The sequence below is a fragment of the Pristiophorus japonicus genome, chromosome 2, assembly GCF_044704955.1.
Source record: "Pristiophorus japonicus isolate sPriJap1 chromosome 2, sPriJap1.hap1, whole genome shotgun sequence".
Classification (NCBI taxonomy): Eukaryota; Metazoa; Chordata; class Chondrichthyes; family Pristiophoridae; genus Pristiophorus; species Pristiophorus japonicus.
Window position 1 is genome coordinate 370,261,858 of NC_091978.1, and position 17,214 is coordinate 370,279,071.

General features: G+C 50.5%; 1 protein-coding gene across 5 annotated transcripts in view; it reads right to left on the minus strand.

Moving 5' to 3' along the window:
• LOC139250615 (electrogenic sodium bicarbonate cotransporter 1-like) overlaps nt 1-11,265 on the minus strand; it is a 245,188-nt gene extending 233,923 nt beyond the window's left edge. For 4 of the 5 annotated variants that reach the window (XM_070873017.1, XM_070873015.1, XM_070873021.1 and 1 more), the window contains exon 1: nt 10,775-11,265. The gene's annotated coding sequence lies outside the window, so the exon portion shown is untranslated. Of the gene's footprint in view, nt 1-10,131; nt 10,175-10,774 lie in introns of those variants that run through there. The other variant, XM_070873016.1, reaches the window with a different exon arrangement.
• Nucleotides 11,266-17,214: the final 5,949 nt, after the last annotated feature.

A 17,214-nucleotide genomic window follows, 5' to 3' on the forward strand; every position in this document is an offset into this window, starting at 1 on the left:
GAGAGGTGATCTTATCGAAATGTATAAGATTATGAGGGGGCTCGACAAGGTGGATGCAGAGAGGATGTTTCCACTGATGGGGGAGACTAGAACTAGAGGGCATGATCTTAGAATAAGGGGCCACCCATTTAAAACAGAGATGAGGAGGAATTTCTTCTCTCAGAGGGTTGTAAATCTGTGGAATTTGCTGCCTCAGAGAGCTGTGGAGGCTGGGACATTGAATAAATTTAAGACAGAGATAGATGGTTTCTTAAATGATAAGGGAATAAGAGGTTATGGAGAGCGGGCAGGGAAGTGGACCTGAGTCCATGATCAGATCAGCCATATCGTATTAGATGGCCTACTCCTGCTCCTATTTCTTATGTAAGGCAAAACTAGATAAACACATGAGGGAGAAAGGAATAGAAGGATATGGTGATGGGGTGAGATGGAGAGGGGTGGGAGGGGGCTGGTGTGGAGCATAAACCCCGGCACGGAGCGGTGGGGCATAAACCCCGGCACGGAGCGGTGGAGCATAAACCCCGGCACGGAGCGGTGGGGCCCAGTGACCTGTTTGTGTGCTGTACACTCGATGTAATGCTCGGAGAGATTGACAGTTCAATGTAGGGTACATGATCAGCATGCACCTGACACGGAGATTATAAATATATTAGCAAACATTTATGATCTGGAATGCGCTGCCTGAGAGGGTGGTGGAGGCAGACTCAATCGTGGCTTTCAAAAGGGAATTGGATAAGTTCCTGAAGGAAAAAATGTAGGACAGCCTGGAGTGGTTTTAAGGCAATGGTGTTGGATTTGAGAATGCAGTTATAAACAGCTGGAGCTTGGCTGTCCTGGGTTAAGGCATCATTTGAACACTTCGATTGGATCACCCCTTTGAATGCATTTCCAGGCATCTATTATTCTATGTTTAAACATCTGAATCAGTCTGAGCTTGGACGATGGGACTGATTCATAATTGTATTCAAGAAAAAAAGTTTTAACCTACTCCGAGAACTTGCCTTTAGAAAAGGAAACTTTCGCTGCGTAAAAAGGTTTTCCCTCGTGTCGCCTTTGGTTCTTCTGCCAATCGCCTTAAATCTGTGTCCTCTGGTTCCCGACCCTTCCACCAATGGGAACAGTCTCTCTCTGTCTACTCTGTCCAGACCCCTCATGATTTTGAACACCTCGATCAAATCTCCTCTCAACCTTCTCTGCTCCAAGGAGAACAACCCCAGCTTCTCCAGTCTATCCCCGTCACTGAAGTCCCTCATCCCGGGAACCATTCTAGTAAATCTTTCCTGGACCCTCTCTAAGGCCTTCACATCCTTCCTAAAGTGCGGTGCCTAGAATTTGACACAATACTCCAGTTGAGGCCAAACCAGTGTTTTATACAGGTTCATCATAACTTCCTTGCTTTTGTACTCTATGCTTCTGTTTATGAAGCCCACGATCCCAGAAGCCTTTTTAACCGCTTCCTCAACCTGTCCCGCCACCTTCAACAATTTGTGCCCATATACCCCCAGGTCTCTCTGTTCATGCAACTCCTTTAGGATGGTACCTTTAGTTTATATTACCTCTCCTCGCCCTTCTGACCAAAATGTATCACTTTGCACTTTTCTGCAATAAATACACTCGTTGTGTAAGAAATATTCTCTCACCATCTCCACTCTGGTTCTTTTGCATATTAACTTAAATCTGTGTCCTCTGATTACCGACCCCATATAGACACCCAGAGTGTCAGCTGTGGCTCAGTGGGCAGCACTCTCTCCTCTGAGTCAGGAGGTTGTGGGTTCAAGTCCCACTCCAGAGACCTGAGCACAAAAATCTAGGCTGCCACTCCCAGTTCAGTGCTGAGAGAGGGGCAGTACTGAGGGAGTGCCTTACTGTGGGAGGGGCAGTACTGAGAGAGTGCCACACTGTCGGAGGGGCAGTACTGAGAGAGCGCCGCACTGTCAGAGGGGCAGTACTGAGGGTGCGCCGCACAGTCGGAGGGGCAGTGCCGAGGGAGTGCCGCACTGTCGGAGGGGCAGTACTGAGGGAGTGCTGCACTGTCGGAGGGGCAGTACTGAGGGAGCGCCGCACTGTCGGAGGGGCAGTACTAAGGGAGCGCCGCACTGTTGGAGGGGCAGTACTGAGGGAGCGCCACACTGTTGGAGGGGCAGTACTGAGGGAGCGTCGCACTGTTGGAGGGGCAGTACTGAGGGAGCGCCGCACTGTCGGAGGGACAGTACTGAGGGAGCGCCGCACTGTCGGAGGGACAGTGCTGAGGGAGCGCCGCACTGTCGGAGGGGCAGTACTGAGGGAGCGCCGCACTGTCGGAGGGGCAGTACTGAGGGAGTGCTGCACTGTCGGAGGTTCCGTCTTTCGGATGAAACGTTAAACCGAGGCCCCGTCTGCTCTCTCAGGTGGACGTAAAAGTTTCCACGGCACTATTTTGAAGAAGGGTAGGGGGAGTTATCCCCAGTGTCCTGGGGCCAATATTTATCCCTCAATCAACATAACAAAAAAACAGATTATCTGGACATTATCACATTGCTGTTTGTGGGAGCTTGCTGTGCACAAATTGGCTGCCGTGATTCCCATTCTAAAAAGTACTTCATTGTCTGTAAAGTGCCTTGGGACCTCCTGTAGTCGTGAAAGGCGCTATATAAATGCAAATCTTTTTACTTCTTTCTTTCTCCTGCAATGGAAATAGCTTATCCTCGTTTAAACCCTTCAGCATCAATACCTTCTGGATGGTTATTGAACTGCACATGCACATTCTTTCTCTGTACCTGTTGTGAAACTCGTTTTATCCCTCTGTTCACATTTTGAACCCTGCTTAATACCCAGATAACCAAAACATTAATCACACTGGCCTTGAAGTTACACCGTCAGAAGATTAGCTTAGCACATTTGTATCAAACTCCTTAAGCTCCTTGTGTGGGGAGGGAGACCCAGGACTGGTGCTGTGTCAGTTGCCCAGTGTGTAACTCCCCAGACTCGCCAACACGGCCCACTGTGTTTAGCAGCTTTTCCATCAACCTACAGCTTGGGGTTTGTAATGGCCGGCCTCAGGGGCACCACAGCCCCGGGACACTCTCCCGAGGGTAAGAAGCACTGAGCACCTGTCAAAATAGCAGGCAAAGGAATGTATTAATGTGTCAAGTGTTCCCGTTCCAATCTTTCTCCAGCAGATTAAATCCAAGGCCAGATCGTCCTCATTTCCAACAGCAGCTGTATTTTCACATTAATGTATTTACCTTTCTTTGTCCTGTTGTAACTCATCCCACAACTCTCCCGCTCGCTCTCACTGACTCTCATTTGCGAGATAGAATTACAAGGCGTTTTACAGCACAGAAACAGGCTATTCGACCCATCTGGTAACCCGCACCGAGACCCGCTCACTCATCACCCCCTGTGCTCACTGCCCCGTCTCCTAACTCGCACCGAGTCCCACTCACCCATCACCCCCTGTGCTCACTGCCCCGTCTCCTAACTCGCACCGAGTCCCACTCACCCATCACCCCCTGTGCTCACTGCCCCGTCTCCTAACTCGCACCCAGTCCCGCTCACTCATCACCCCCTGTGCTCACTGCCCCGTCTCCTAACTCGCACCCAGTCCCGCTCACCCATCACCCCCTGTGCTCACTGCCCCGTGTCCTAACTGGCACCGAGTCCCGCTCACTCATCACCCCCTGTGCTCACTGCCCCATCTCCTAACTTGCACCGAGTCCCACTCACCCATCACCCCCTGTGCTCACTGCCCCATGTCCTAACTCGCACCCAGTCCCGCTCACCCATCACCCCCTGTGCTCGCTGCCCCGTGTCCTAACTCGCACCGAGTCCCGCTCACCCATCACCCCCTGTGCTCACTGCCCCGTGTCCTAACTCGCACCCAGTCCCGCTCACCCATCACCCCCTGTGCTCACTGCACCGTCTCCTAATTCGCACCAAGTCCCACTCACCCATCACCCCCTGTGCTCACTGCCCTGTGTCCTAAGTCGCACCGAGTCCCACTCACTCATCACCCCCTGTGCTCACTGACTTACTTTGGTTCCCGGTTAAGCAACGCCTCGATTTCAAAATCCTCATCCTTATTTTCAAATCCCTCCATGGCCCTCGCCCCTCCCTATCTCTGTAATCTCCTCCAGCCCCACAAACCCCTGAAATATCTACGCTCCTCTAATTCCGCCCTCCTGAGCATCCCTGATTATAATCGCTCCACCATTGGTGGCCGTGCCTTCTGTTGCCTGGGCCCCAAGTTCTGGAACTCCCTCCCTAAACCTCTCTACCTCTCTTTCCTCCTTCAAGACTTTCTGGTCATCTGCCCTGCCCTAATTTCTACTTGTGCGGCTAGGTGTCAAATTTTTATCTCATAATCCTCCTGTGAAGCGCCTTGGGACGTTTCACTACGTTAAAGGCGCTATATAAATACAGGTTGTGGTTGTTGTTGTTGGTCCGTGCCGGCGTTTATGCTCCACCATACTTCATCTCACCCTATCAGCAACTCTTTGCCTCTGTAGCTCTCTCTCACGCTCCGTCTATTCCTATTCATAAAATTATAGAATGGTTACAGCACAGAAAGAGGCCATTCGGCCCATCGAGCCCGTGCCGGCTCTCTGCAAGAGCACCTCAGCCAGTCCCACTCCCCAGCCCTCTCTCCATTTCTCTCACTCTCTATCTCTCTCTCTCTCTCTCTGTCTCTCACTGTTTCTCTTCTCTCACTTTCTGTTTCTCTCGTTCTGTCTGTCTCACTCTGTGCATGTACAGTAGACACTTCAAGTCACTGGACAAATACCACCAACGATGTCTCCGCAAGATCCTGAAAATCCCCTGGGAGGACAGATGCACTAACATTAGCGTCCTCGATCAGGCCAACATCCCCAACATCGAAGCACTGACCACACTCGATCAGCTCCACTGGGCAGGGCCACATTGTCCGCATGCCCGACACGAGACTCCCAAAGCAAGAGCTCTACTCGGAACTCGTCCACGGCAAGCGAGCCGAAGGTGGGCAGAGGAAACGTTACAAGGACACCCTCAAAGCCTCCCTGATAAGGTGCAACATTCCTCACCGACACCTAGGAGTCCCTGGTCAAAGACCGCCCTAAGAGGAGGAAGTGCATCCGGGAGGGCGCTGAGCACCTCGAGTCTCGTCGCCGAGAGCGTGCAGAAACCAAGCGCAGGCAGCGGAAGGAGCGTGCAGCAAACCAGTCCCACCCTCCCCTTCCCTCAACGACTATCAGTCCCACCTGTGACAGGGACTGTGGCTCTCGTATTGGACTGTTCAGTCACCTGAGGACTCACTTCAGGAGTGGAAGCAAGTCTTCCTCGATTCCGAGGGACTGCCTCTGATGATGATGATGATTATATATCCCCAGTTCCCAATGGCAGTCTCTCCATTCACAAATCTAAAGCAACATGAACGCAAAGTCCATGTGTGAAGAAAGAAAGACTTGCATTTATATAGCGCCTTTCACGACCACCGGATCACTCAAAGCGCTTTACAGCCAACAAAATACTTTTGTCATGTAGTCACTGTTGTAATGTGGGAAACGCAGCAGCCAATTTGCACACAGCAAGCTCCCACAAACAGCAAATGTGATAATGACCGGATAGTCTGTTTTTGTTATGTTGATTGAGGGATAAATATTGGCCCCAGGACACCGGGGAGAACTCCCCTGCTCTTCTTCAAAATAGCGCCGTGGGATCTTTTACATCCAACTGAGAGAGCAAATGGGGCCTCGGTTTAACGTCTCATCTGAAGGACAGCACCTCCGACAGTGCAGCACTCCCTCAGTACTGTCCCTCCGACAGTGCGGCGTCCCTCAGTACTGCCCCTCCGACAGTGCTGCGCTCCCTCAATACTGTCCCTCCGACAGTGCGGTGCTCCCTCAGTACTGCCCCTCCGACAGTGCGGCACTCCCTCAGTACTGCCCCTCCGACAGTGCAGCGCTCCCTCAGTACTGCCCCTCCGACAGTGCGGCACTCCCTCAGTACTGTACTGGGAGTGTCAGCCTAGATTTTATGCTCAAGTCTCTGGAGTGGGACTTGAACACACAACCTTCTAGCCCAGAGGCGAGAGTGCTGCCCACTGAGCTACAACGGACATGAATTGATTAGGAACCGATCGGTGCAGAGACTGAACTCCAGGTGCCCACGATCTACTTTACAGGAATCAGCTCACCACCGACAGCCTAGTGTTGGGCAGCTGTACGTTAGTATTAATAATATCCAACACATTACTATACAATTATAGGAAATAAATCCATATGACATTAAGCTGAAGCAATGCATTATTATAATGGATTACAAATTAACATAATGAATTATTGTAAGAAATGATTCTTATAATAGCTGTGCAAGGCAAGCCCAGATTACCCTGCTGGTGGTGCACCAATCCCAGACTGCCCACAATCACAGACGCAACCAAACCCCTAACTCACCTCACACAATCCACAAACTCACTCTAAAATCTCAAGAAACATCTACGAGAGAGATAGGAAGTGGAGGAGGGAGAGGGGGGCGGGAGAGGAGAGAGCGAGGGAGGGAGAGGAGAGAGCGAGGGAGGGAAGGGGGAGAGAGCGAGGGAGGGAGAGGCGAGAGCGAGGGAGGGAGAGGAGAGAGCGAGGAAGGGAGAGGAGAGCGCGAGGGAGGGAGAGGAGAGAGCGAGGAAGGGAGAGGAGGAGGATAGAACGAGGAAGGGAGGGAGAGGAGGAGGAGAGAGCGAGGGAGGGAGAGGAGAGGATAGAGCGAGGGAGAGAGAGGAGGAGGATAGAGCGAGGGAGGGAGAGTGACTCACAGAGCAGGTCGATATCTTCTCTTGGGGTTTTGTGTAACCGTCATAACTGATCCATATTTCAGTCTGATCTGATCTATCTATAGAGCTGGCTTAAAGAAAGGCTTGCATTTCTATAGCGCCTTTCATGGCCTCGGCCCGTCCCAAAGCTCTTTAGAGCCAATTAAGTACTTTTGGAGTGTAGTCACTGTTGTAATGTGGGAAACGCGGCAGCCAATTTGCACACAGCAAGCTCCCACACACGGCAATGAGGTAATGACCGGATAATCTGTTTTATTTTAGTGATGCTTGTTGAGGGATTTTTATTGGCCCCAGGACACCGGGGCAGAACTAATTTGAAGAAGGGCAGTGACGTTCTCCGCAGTGTTCTGGCCAATTTGCGCACAGCAAGCTCCCACATGCAGCGATGTGATAATAAGCAGATAATCTGTTTCTGTTATGTTGGTTGTGGGCTAAATATTGTCTCAGGACATCAGGGATAGCTCACTGCTCTTCTTCGAAATAGTGCCATGGGATCTCTTACATCCTCCTGAGAGAGCAGACGGGGCCTCGGTTTAACATCTCATCCAAATTATATTGAAAGAAAGACTTGCATTTATATAGCGCCTTTCACAACCACCGGATATCTCAATGCGACTTACAGCCAATGAAGTACTTTTTGAAGTGTAGTCACTGTTGTAATGTGGGGAATATAGTAAAGACGTTTCCATGCTTTCATCTTTATGCTCCCCTCAAAAAGTTTCAATCGATAATTTCCATTCATTTCAATATATCTCAGCTTGCTGATCCCAACAGGTTTAGGTTTGATCCACCAATGAGGTAACAGTGCCAAGGCCAGTCCTTTCCCAACTTCCAATGCCACACAATTCAAACAGGACCAACCAGCGAGAGGCTTGAGCACAAACAGGGTTAGCTGGGCCCCGCAGACTGGGGTCAGAGTCACCTGGGAGTCGCAGGTCTGACACTCGTTTCAACCTCCAGCACTAAATCCAGGCTGACACTCCCAGTGCAGTACTGAGGGAGCGCCGCACTGTCGGAGGGGCAGTACTGAGGGAGTGCCGCACTGTCGGAGGGGCAGTACTGAGGGAGTGTCGCACTGTCGGAGGGGCAGTACTGAGGGAGTGCCGCACTGTCGGAGGGGCAGTACTGAGGGAGTGCCGCACTGTCGGAGGGGCAGTACTGAGGGAGTGTCGCACTGTCGGAGGGGCAGTACTGAGGGAGTGCCGCACTGTCGGAGGGGCAGTACTGAGGGAGTGCCGCACCGTCGGAGGGGCAGTACTGAGGGAACGTCGCACCGTCGGAGGGGCAGTACTGAGGGAGTGCCGCACTGTCGGAGGGGCAGTACTGAGGGAGTGCCGCACTGTCGGAGGGGCAGTACTGAGGGAACGTCGCACCGTCGGAGGGGCAGTACTGAGGGAGCGCCGCACTGTCGGAGGGGCAGTACTGAGGGAGCGCCGCACTGTCGGAGGGGCAGTACTGAGGGAGCGCCGCACTGTCGGAGGGGCAGTACTGAGGGAGCGCCGCACTGTCGGAGGGGCAGTACTGAGGGAGCGCCGCACTGTCGGAGGGGCAGTACTGAGGGAGCGCCGCACTGTCGGAGGGGCAGTACTGAGGGAGCGCCGCACTGTCGGAGGGGCAGTACTGAGGGAGCGCCGCACTGTCGGAGGGGCAGTACTGAGGGAGCGCTGCACTGTCGGAGGGGCTGTTTTCAGAGAAGACGTTAAATAGTCTCCCCTCTCGGGAGGATGTAAAAGATCCCACGGCCACTATTATGAAGAAGAGCAGCGGGTTATCCCCGGTGTCCTGGGACCAATATTTATCCCTCAAGACCATCACTAAAGGAACAGATTATCTGGTATTTTATCTCATTGCTGTTTGTTGGAGCTTGCTGTGCATAAATTGGCCACATTTCCGACATTGCAACAGCGAATACATTCCAAAAATTATTGCATTGGTGGTAAAGCTCTTTTGCAACCTTCACAGGTTGTGAAAGGCGCTATAGAAACGCATGACCTGCCTTCTTCTGACAGCCGGCCACTTAAATGTGTTGAGTTAAAGCGGGGGGGGGGGGCGAAGAGGAGCACTGGGGAAGAGTCTCCCTGTGGGGAATAAAGATTTAGGGTTCCACATTCTAGTTGTGACACAAATCCAGCTAAAGGAAAGAAGCTGCATTTACATAGCACTAGTCACCACCTCTGGACGTCACAACGCACTTCACAGCCAATGAAGTACTTTCTGAAGTGTAAGGCAGCACGGCAGCCAATTTACACACAGCAAGATTCCACAAACAGCACTGAGCAGATAATCTGTTTTCACAGTTGGTGGTTGAGGGATAAACATTTCTCAGGGCATGGGGAGAGAGCTGTTCTTCAGCCCATTGTGGCCGTGGGATCGTTTACATCTACCCGAGAGGAGCAGACGGTTTAACGTCGCAGCTGAAAGACAACACCACGACAGTGCGGCACTCCCTCAGTACTGCCCCTCCGACACTCCCTCAGTACTGCCCCTCCGACACTCCCTCAGTACTGCCCCTCCGATAGTGCAGCGCTCTCTCAATACTGCCCCTCCGACAGTGCAGCGCTCCCTCAGCACTGCCCCTCCGACAGTGCAGTGCTCCCTCAGCACTGCCCCTCCGACAGTGCGGTGCTCCCTCAGCACTGCCCCTCCGACAGTGCAGCGCTCCCTCAGCACTGCCCCTCCGACAGTGCAGCGCTCCCTCAGTACTGCCCCTCCGACAGTGCGGCGCTCCCTCAGTACTGCCCCTCCGCCAGTGCGGTGCTCCCTCAGTACTGCCCCTCCGACAGTGCGGTGCTCCCTCAGTACTGCCCCTCCGCCAGTGCGGCGCTCCCTCAGTACTGCCCCTCCGCCAGTGCGGTGCTCCCTCAGTACTGCCCCTCCTCAGCACTGCCCCTCCGACAGTGCGGTGCTCCCTCAGCACTGCCCCTCCGACAGTACAGCACTCTATCAGCACTGCACTGGCGGAGTGTCAGCCTAGATTTTTGTGCTCAATCCCCTGGCGTGGGACTTGAACCCACAACCTTCTGACTCAGAGGTGAGAGGGTGCTGCCCACTGAGCCAGACTGACACTTGAACAGCAAACAACAACCAGCTCCAATCCCCTCGCCCCGCACCCTTTCTATCACAGGCATTGGGGTTTTTTGTCTTTAGTTTTTACAAAAAACTTTCAACAGCAACTGATAAGAGGCAGTCAGCCGGTTTCTAATCTCAATTTGATCTTTTTGGAAATATATTGTGGAGAAGCTCTAAAAAACACGTGGCGTGTTACCAAAACACAACACCATCCCCTGGGAGAGGGTCTGTTACTGAACTAAACCGGGGAGAACACACACACACATGCGAAGTTCTACCTTCATATCATTTGATTTCCAAATTCCGTTCGCTTCTCTCCCCTTTCCCGGGAAGGCAGATACTCGGGGATTGCACACAAAAGGCAGCGTGCTCTGACAATCCTCTTTGTCCCCATCGGGAAGCAGAAGCGATGCTGCTGTAGCACAGCGGAGGGATGCAATTGGGTGATATTTCCATCTCTTCCCCAACACATATTCTCACTCACACACAAATATACACTCATTCTCACTCTCACACTCACACATACACATACATGCTCACTTATTCTCAAAAATACTCGCACACACGCAAATACACACATTCTCTCTCACACACATTCTCACACTCACACAAATACACACTCATTCTCACACAGACACACTTACATTACACACTCACTTACACACACTCACCCACACACAATCACATTTACAAACACACACACACACACACACTCACTTGCACATACACACACACACACTCACTTGCACATACACACACTCACTTGCACATACACACACACACAATCACATTTACAAACACTGACACACACACATTTACACACACACTCACTCACTCACTCACTACATAAAACACCCAGGCTGGGAGCACCCCATTCCCCGGTGGTCTAACAGGGCCCACACTCACTCCCCCCCTGCTCACCTCCGAGCGGTGTCCGAGGGCTCCAGTCTCCAGCAGTTCCCGGTGCGTGGTGCAGAGAGAATGGGTCAATGTCCAGCCTTTCTCTCTGTGTGTCTGTCTCTCTTTCCTCGGACTCTGTCTCACAACATGCGGCCGGAGCTGTGGTACACAAGAGAGCGGAGGGGATTCCTTCTCTCTGTCTCTCCTCCAGCTGCCTTGCAGGGTTCCTGACTCAGACTGGAATCAGCTCTGCCCCTGACTCTGTGTGCCTCTCTCTATCCGAGTCACTCACAAGCCAGTTTTACTTTCCATATTTAAAGTGCTAATGCTCCAACACGTCACCGACCGAAGTAGGAGGCAAGATCTTAAAGGGGTCAAAGTGTCCCTCTAAGGAACTTTAGTCCTTCTCCACCGACTCCGGATTCTTTCTCCAAACTGGATCGATTTGAACTAATTTCAGGTCCCCAACACTTGGTCCACAGTACCCGTGCTGTAAAGGGCACATAATGACTCTATTCTAAATTCAATCCATTTGACAATGTTGCAAAACAGTTAAATGCAGAAAATCACAACTTGCAAAAACAATTTTAAAAATATTTAAATAATAGTTTTAAACAGGAGGATGCAAGCAGCGGTTTGTAGCTCAGACATGTATTTCCCCTCTCTGTGTGCTTTCTCTTCCTTAAATGCAATTTCCGTATGCCTTTCACGCAAGTTACTTGTTTTAACAAAAGTAATTCTTGTTGAGGAAACTCACACGTTTCAGTTCAAATACTCAGTCTGAATTCCCTCCCTTCCCCCCAACCCCGTTAAATTAAATAACACTTTTATTGTTTAATATTTCAGAGATTAAGGAATTTGCTTTAGTTTTTTTTGCATTTAATTGCGGTTTTGAACAAAATTGCAAGTTTCATTTCAACGAGGTGCAAACTGCGAGATGCCTCAATGCACCTTGGAGGCACAGCGCCCCCTTGTGGTTCACTGAGCCTCACTGTGCAGTCATACTCAGCACTTACAGACACACAAAAGATTATAGAAACATAGAAAATAGATGCAGGAGTAGGCCATTCGGCCCTTCGAGCCTGCACCATCATTCAATATGATCATGGCTGATCATTCACCTCAGTACCCCTTTCCTGCTTTCTCTCCATACCCCTTGATCCCTTTAGCCGTAAGGGCCACATCTAACTTCCTTTTGAATATATTTAACGAACTGGCCTCAACAACTTTCTGTGGTAGAGAATTCCACAGGTTCACAATTCTCTGGGTGAAAAGTTTCTCCTCATCTCGGTCCTAAATGGCTTACCCCTTATCCTTAGACTGTGTCCCCTGGTTCTGGACTTGCCCAACATTAGGAACATTCTTCCTGCATCTAACCTGTCCAATCCTATCAGAATTTTATATGTTTCTATGAGGTTCCCTCTCATTCTTCTAAACTCCAGTGAATATAAGCCTAGTCGATCCAGTCTTTCTTCATATATCAGTCCTGCCATCCCGGGAATCAGTCTGGTGAACCTTCGCTGCACTCCCTCAATAGCAAGAATGTCCGTCCTCAGATTAAGAGACTTGCATTTCTATAGCATCTTTCATGACCTCAGCATGTCCCAAGGTGCTTTATAACCAATGAAGTAATTATTTGGCCAGGGACTCCCAGGTGTCGGTGGGGATGTTGCACTTTATCAGGGAGGCTTTGAGGGTGTCCCTTGTAACGTTTCCTCTGCCCACCTTTGGCTCGTTCGCCATGAAGGAGTTCCGAGTAGAGCACTTGCTTTGGGAGTCTCGTGTCTGCCATGCGGACAATGTGGCCCTGCCCAGCGGAGCTGATCGAGTGTGGTCAGTGCTTCGATGCTGGGGATGTTGGCCTGTTCGAGGACACTAACGTTGGTGCGTCTGTCCTCTCAGGGGATTTGCAGGATCTTGCGGAGACATCGTTGGTGGTATTTCTCCAGCGACGTGAGGTGTCTACTGTCACACTTAACACTTACAGAGAAAGAAAAGACTTGAATTTCTATAGCGCCTTTCACAACCTCAGCATGTCCCAAAGCACTTTATAACCAATGAAGTACTTATTTGAAGCGTGGTCACCATTGTGAACGCAGCAGCCAATTTGTGCACAGCAAGCTCCCACAAACAGCAATGTGATAATGACCAGCTCATCTGTTTTTTTTAGTGATGTTGATTCAGGGATAAATATTGGCCTCAGGACACCGGGGAGAATTCATCTGCTCTTCATCGGTATAGCATTTGATCCAAAAGATGGCACCTCCGACAGTATAGCATTCCTTCAGTATTGCCCCTCCAACAGTGCGACGCTCCCTCAGTACTGCCCCTCCGACAGTGCATCGCTCCCTCAGCACTGCCCCTCCGACAGTGCATCGCTCCCTCAGTACTGCCCCTCTGACAGTGCTGCGCTCCCTCAGTACTGCCCCTCCGACAGTGTGGCGCTCCCTCAGTACTGCCCCTCCGACAGTGCATCGCTCCCTCAGCACTGCCCCTCCGACAGTGCATCGCTCCCTCAGTACTGCCCCTCTGACAGTGCTGCGCTCCCTCAGCACTGCCCCTCCGACAGTGCATCGCTCCCTCAGTACTGCCCCTCTGACAGTGCTGCGCTCCCTCAGTACTGCCCCTCCGACAGTGTGGCGCTCCCTCAGTACTGCCCCTCCGACAGTGTGGCGCTCCCTCAGTACTGCCCCTCCGACAGTGCGGCACTCCCTCAGTACTGCACTGGGAGTGTTGGCCTGGATCTTGTACTCTGGTACCTAACTCTGGAGACCCAGGACTCCCCTGGTTCCGGCTGCACCATGAAGATAACCTGAAACTTGAATCAGCATGATATCACAGGGAATTATTTGTAAAACCCTCTTCTTTGGGGGACTTGCTAATAAAAATACACGCTGTGTGCGCTGCTCACAATTGATCACCTCAACTCTCATCACCAGTGACAGTTCCACAACCATTACTGTTTGATCCTAGTGTTATCCAGCACAAATACACTTTCTGCTTACATCCCAGTAATGATAAAATTCTCATCCTTGTTTACAAATCCCTCCATGGCCTCGCCCCTCCCTATCTCTGTAATCTCCTCCAGCCCCACAACCCTCCCCCCTCCGACATTTCTGCGCTCCTCCAAATCTGGCTTCTTGCACATCCTTGAATTATCATTGCTCCACCATTGGCGGCCGTGCCTTCAGCTCCTGGGCCCCAAGCTCTGGGATTCCCTCCCTAAACCTCTCCGCCTCTCTCTCCTCCTTTAAGATGCTCCTTAAAACCGACCTTTTTGACCAAACTTTTGGCCATCTCCCCTAAAGTCTCTTTATGTGGCTCGGTGTCAAATTTTATTTGATAATTGCTCCCGTGAAGCACCTTGGGACGTTTTACTATGTTAAAGGCGCTATATAAATGCAAATTGTTGTTGATGTTGCTGTTCCCTCACACGCGAAGAGCCTGGGCTAGCACATGGAGAATGAGTACTCAGCACAGAACAGATCCAGTGCAATGTAACCCAGCATGGGTCCGCTCCATCACCAGAAGGAGAGCAGAGAAGTTCATTTGCGGGAAGAAAAAAAATCTTAAATACACAAAGTAATATTATTAAAACAACACTAAAAAATTAATGTTTTTTAGGGAAGGAAATCTGCCGCCCTTACCCGGTCTGGCCGATATGTGACTCCAGACCCTCGGCAATGTGGTTGACTCTAAAATGGCGGCTCACCACCACCTTCTCGCGGGGAAATTAGGGATGGGCAATAAATACCGGCCTTGCCAGCAACGCCCACATCCTGTGAACAAATAAAAAATAATTGTGATTTCAGAGCTCCCTGTGATGCATTCTTATCAAAATGTATAAGACTATGAGGGGGCTTGACAAGGTGGATGCAGAGAGGATGTTTCCACTGATGGGGGAGACTCAAACTAGAGGGCATAATCTTAGAATAAGGGGCCGCCCATTTAAAACTGAGATGAGGAGGAATTTCTTCTCTCAGAGGGTTGTAAATCTGTGGAATTCTCTGCCTCAGAGAGCTGTGGAAGCTGGGTCATTGAATAAATTTAAGACAGAGATAGACAGTTTCTTAACGGATAAGGGTATCAAGGGGTATGGGGAGCGGGCGGGGAAGTGGACCTGAGTCCATGATCGGATCAGCCATGATCTTATAAAATGGCGGAGCAGGCTCGAGGGGCCGAATGGCCTACTCCTGCTCCTATTTCTTATGTTCTTATTTTAAAGACGAGCCATGAAAGACATGTCTGTTTGGGAAATTCAACTTTCAAACTTTTTTGATAATAAAATTTGAAAAAAGACTGAAAACAGCCAAAGACCTGGCAAATATACGCTCACATTTTCAATTCTTTAAGGTTTCTGTCCAAAACAAAATTTCATTTTCCAGAAAGTTAATTAGGAATAGAATTGTAACAATACATCACAAACTTCTGTCTTTAGCCAACTTGTCCAAAAAAACTACCTGTACCCATAAGTAATTTCTTACTTATTCCCTCATTAATCTTGTGTAAGATGCATTCTGCAAATGACATTTATTTTGTTCGAAGATCTACTGATTTTTTGTCTGTAATCGCCATTTGATTTAACGGAATTAATAGTTACTCCTTCTCGTTGTCTGCCATCTTTTCCCAGCTATGTGTGGACCTGCCTGTCCGATCATAATTCTATTACAGTGCTGTGGGGAAAGAGCGGGGTGAGTGGGACTGATTGGATCGCTCTGTCACAGAGCCGGCACAGGCACGGTGGGCCCAATGGCCTCCTCCTGTGCTGTACAATTCTATTCAATCCATAAATATTTAAAATGGTGCATGAGTGAGAGAACGCGACCCCACTCTGGGGGTTTTAAGTTTTAGGCAGGGAAAGGGGGCAGGGGGAGGGGAGGAAAGAACATAAGGGAAGGTCAGTGATAGGGTGAGAGGCAGGAGAGATTAGAGAGACAAAATAACATAAGAACATAAGAAATAGGAGCAGGAGTCGGCCATTCGACCCCTCGAGCCTGCTCCACCATTTAATAAGATCATGGCTGATCCGATCATGGACTCAGTTCCACTTCCCCGCCTGCTCCCCATAACCCCTTATCCCCTTATCGGTTAAGAAACTGTCTTTCTCTGTCTTAAATTTATTCAATGTCCCGGCTTCCACAGCTCTCTGAGGCAGCAAATTCCACAGATTTACAACCCTCTGAGAGAAGAAATTCCTCCTCATCTCAGTTTTAAATGGGCAGCCCCTTATTCTAAGATCATGCCCCCTGGTTCTAGTCTCCCCCATCAGTGGAAACATCCTCTCTGCATCCACCTTGTCAAGCCCCCTCATAATCTTATACGTTTCGATAAGATCACCTCTCATTCTTCTGAAAAGGGATGGTGGTGTGAGGCTAAACGAGATGGTAATGGGACAGGTAAAGACACAAAAGGTGGGTCTAGGTGAGCTGTAAATGGATGAAACATTCTCAGCAACTGCTCTGTGAAAACATATGGCCAGAGGTTACGCTCTGAAATTGTTGAACTCGATGTTGAGCCCAGAAAGCTGTAAAGTGCCTAAACGAAAGATGGGGTACTGTTCCTCGAGCTTGCGTTGAGCTCCGTTGGAACAGTGCAGGAGGCCAAGGATGGAGAGGTCAGAGTGGGAGTGGAGCGGGGAATTAAAGTGACTCCCATTTATATAGAGCCTTTCACGTTCTCTGAATGTCCCACGGATTACTTTCAAAGTAGTCACTGTTGTTACGTGGGAAATGTGGCAGCCAATTTGTGCACAGCAAGCTCCCACAAACAGTAAATGAGCATCGCCAAGGCTTCTTCGGCAGCACCTCCCAAACCCGCGGCCTCTACCACCTAGAAGGACAAGGGCAGCAGGCGCATGGGAACACCACCACCTCCACGTTCCCCTCCCAGTCACACACCATCCCGACTTGGGAATATATCGGCCGTTCCTTCATCGTCACTGGGTCACAATCCTGGAACTCCCTCCCTAACAGCACTGTGGGAGTACCTTCACCACACGGACTGCAGCAGTTCAAGAAGGCGGCTCACCACCACCTTCTCAAGGGGCAATTAGGGATGGGCAATAAATGCCGGCCTTGTTAGTGATGCCCACATGCTGAGAAGGAACATTTAACAAACAACCGCATTCCTTGTTTTCACAAGTTGTGCAGCACTCTTTACCAAATGGAGTTGCAATTTAGGATTTCTGCAGAAATAAATGCCCCTCCCTCAGTACTGCCCCTCCGACATTGCAGCATTCCCTCAGTACTGCCCCTCTGACATTGCGGCATTCCCTCAGTACTGCCCCTCCGACATTGCGGCATTCCCTCAGTACTGCCCCTCCGACAGTGCAGCACTCCCTCAGTACTGCTCCTCCAACAGTGTGGCACTCCCTCAGCACTGCCCCTCCGACAGTGCGGCACTCCCTCAGTACTATCCCTCCGACATTGCTGAATTCCCTCAGTACTGCCCCTCCGACAGTG